Raw genomic sequence first — 3,889 nt, forward strand, 5'->3', positions numbered from 1 at the left:
GTAGTCTTGTATATATAAGACCGGCCACGAAGCGACGGAAAGATAATGAGTAGTTGAACTGCAGTCAGAGAGTGTGTAATTGAACTGAGTATTGTTGAAGTCGAGCACGTTGAGAATTATAGCGCGACTGTTGAAATTAAATGTATCGCAAAGTTATATTCAGAAAGAATAAACCAGTTTTATTTAAGAAAGGACTTGTGTCGCTAAAGTTTCGTCGGAACGAATTTACGGAAAATTCATAAAGAACGGAGACGTAACAGTCGGAACGAATTTAGGGAAAATTAATTAACGAACGGAGACGTAACAATATCTTCTTACGACACATTCCCATCTCAGCTATCATTCTAATAACAGTAAAAAGAGCAAGACTGAGCACAATATTCCAAATTAGGTCTAACCAGTGACCTACAGTTGTGTCCAGTATTTCTGTATATTGTTACGTCTCCGTTTGTTAATTGATTTTTCCGTAACTTCGTTCCGACGAAACTTTAACGACACAAGTCTTTACTTAATAAAACTGGTTTATTCTTTCCGAATACAACTTTACGATACACTTATTTTCAACAATCGCTCTATAACAAACGCTATACGAACGTCAACAATACTTCTGACTGCAGTTCAGTTACTCACTATCTTCACACACATTACATTACATTCGTCACGTTGTCACCCTCTTTTATATACCAGCCTACCTGATCTAGTAAATACTAGAGCATTCGCCAAGGTACGGGATAGTTCTAGAAACTAGAGGGCGTGAGAATAGTCACGTGATCTCGATGACGCAACAATATGTAACCTATAATCCTATTTGTCCTACCACTAGCAACCGCAACTTTCTTAAATAAAACTGGTTTATTCTTTCTAAATACAACTTTGCAATACACTTAATTTCCACAATCACGCGATAACAAACGCTATAATTCTCAACAAACGTCTCACGTGCTCGACTCAACAATACGTCTCTCTCTCTGTCTGTAGTTCAATTACATTGTTGCCGTTACTTCTTGGCGGCTTATATACAAGACTACCGCATATCTAGTAGCCTCTCGAGGTTTCATGAACGTTCTAGAAGCGCGTGACGTGTTACTAGCGTCATGTGACCTCCGCTGTCGTAACATTATATTCTTAAGCGTACGAGGCGAGGAGCAGCCCCCTAGCTTGCAATACATACGGCCATTCGAGCAAATTTTCAGTTTTTATTCAGGCAAAATTATAAGCAGAAAATATAATTTTCATAACCTCATTCGGGGAAAAATTGTACAGCCTACTCTGAAAATCCCTCGTGCGCCTATGACTATATTTATAATTTAAATAATGATAACTCACATGTGCTGTAAACGAGGCTTAGCTAGGACTATACTTTGTTTTTGTGATATGCACTCATATCATAAGTTTTGTGCTTGCTTTAAATATATAGTATTTTTTAAATTCCTCTTCTTGATGTATGCAGCGTTAGCACATAAATGTGGTCTGAAAAGTCGTTGAGATTGTACTTTTTCTTCCTTTGTTTTGTTGTTCTCTATTCTATAGTAAGAAATGTCTATTCTGCCCAAGAAGATATTGCAATAACATACAGCATTCAAGTTGAAAGGAAACTGTAATATCCTTCACTGATCAAGTTGACGTTGACTAGATGTAACAACTGACCAATGCTGTGAAAAAATAATGGTCACGAGATTGAGTTCAGGCATATTTTCTGGAGCTAATTATACTAGGAGATCGTTGAGTGAAGACTTACTTAAATATCATAGTCAAAATCTATAGAGAAAGAAAAGTGTGGATCTTAAACACACTCCAGTATAATCAACTGTGATTTCACCTGCATATATATTGTGTTCATTTATTTAAATTTGTCCAGACTTATTATTTTACATTTAAAAAACTCATCCAAGTTATAAAACACTAATACTCCTTTTACTTATTGATCGAATTTGTTGGTTTACTTATCTGATACTTAGTTCACCCCAAAAAGTTAGAAAATGTATGATGATGCCATGCATTTTTATAATCTATGTGGACAACTCCTAGGGTTGATGTGGACTTGTGAAAGTGGTGCAGTTGTTTTCTACACTGGGGTTTATTCAGGAAGTCTGACATAAAAATGGCTGTCTACGAAGAAGGGATGTTTCAAGATTACTTAGTCTACTGTATTACGACAAATAAATCAATTTATTTGCAGAAATCAAATTTCAAGAAGGTTTCTGGGTTGCCTGAAACCTGATTCTTTTCACTTTTTTGTCTAAAATCAGCATCATAAACATAATAATTGGATGATTTGAAAAGCACTATGCAATATTGTTTCATATTAATACAATAAATTAAATTTATATCATTTAAATTAAAAGATGTATTTGTTAAACCTGAGTTTATTTGTTTAGAGTGTCAATATAACAAAAATGGTAACACTGAATATGGTGACACTCTGTATCATGTAATACATTTTTAACCCTTTTGTCACAGAATGTACATGAAATGATTTGCAAAATACGAAGCAATATATGGTACAATAAAAATAGATATTTATTATTTATGTTACCTTATCATACTTATTTTTACCTCTCCACATTCACTGTTATAACTTTCGAAAGTTAAATGTTACATATACAGACATTTGCCTTAGCAATAGATATATAAGACATATAAAAGTAGTAGATTGGAATTTAAATTTGAAGGACAGATTTTGACAATATGTTCAACAAAGTAGAAAAAATGTAATGGTTGTCTATTTAATTAAAATAACTTTCTTAAATTAAGCAATGTAGTATTGTTATTATACATACAACCAATAAAGATATGTGGTAGATATTTGCTCATAATTCAGGTATACATTTTTTATGTTTGTGAATAAAATACAGTATTTATCTCAAAGCACTAATTACCCTTCAAGCACAAGACTATTAGAAATGAGCCTGAAAGTTAAGATTTATCATTGCTCTTAGAGTCAGACAAGACTTCAATAAGTCTGTTGATGTATTCTTCATTATCACAAGAACAAGCATCAGAGCACAATATTTTTTTCCTTTCTACATCTGCATTTCTTAGTTGCACAAACAGCGTTGCAAAAACCAAGACAACTTGAATTTTTTATCTATTCCCAACTGATGATGGGAGATTCAAAAACTGTAGTGTAATATGCAGCCATATGAAACTTTGATAATTTTTTTTTTTACATGCACTGAAAAAGCATCCATCATGGGTAGCAGCTTTTTAATGGTAATATTTTTATTAGAGAAAAGCTCATATCTCACCATGTCCAGTGATGAGTAACTTCTGTTGGCATGTTATGCGAGTTGTACATATAATATTGTTACGTCTCTGGTTGTTTGTTAAAATTCCTTCCGAAAAACTTCAGCGATACAAGTTCTTTCTTAAGTAAAGCTAGTTTATTCTTTCTCAATACAACTTTGCAATACACTTAATTTCCACAATCAAGTTAACTTAAACACAAGTTATAATTCACAATGAACGATTCATGCACTTACTTACTACCGCGTTTAACTCAATTGTCCGTCTCTGTCTGTCTGCAATTCTATATCGATTCATTGTCTGGCGCACTTATATACAAGAATGCCGCACATTTAGCAAACACTCGAGCATTCACGAACCTTCGAGAATATCATGACGTGTTACTAGCGTCACGTGACTTTCGCTGTCGTAACAATATGATAGCATCATCACCAACTTGCTTAAAGCCATCCAGTAGGTCACAATTCACAGTCAGGATCTTTGTCCACTTTCTTTTTCCTATCCAATTAAATGTACTTATGGAGTTACAGCTATTCAAGGCATGGATTGAGGGTAACACAAGAGATATCATGTCCAAGATCTTAAGCAACAGAGTGCATTGGGATGTAGCATTTGCTTTGTAGAAGAAGAGTTGTTGAATATT

This window comes from Limulus polyphemus, unplaced genomic scaffold (genome assembly GCF_000517525.1).
Source record: "Limulus polyphemus unplaced genomic scaffold, Limulus_polyphemus-2.1.2 Scaffold1698, whole genome shotgun sequence".
Classification (NCBI taxonomy): domain Eukaryota; kingdom Metazoa; phylum Arthropoda; class Merostomata; order Xiphosura; family Limulidae; genus Limulus; species Limulus polyphemus.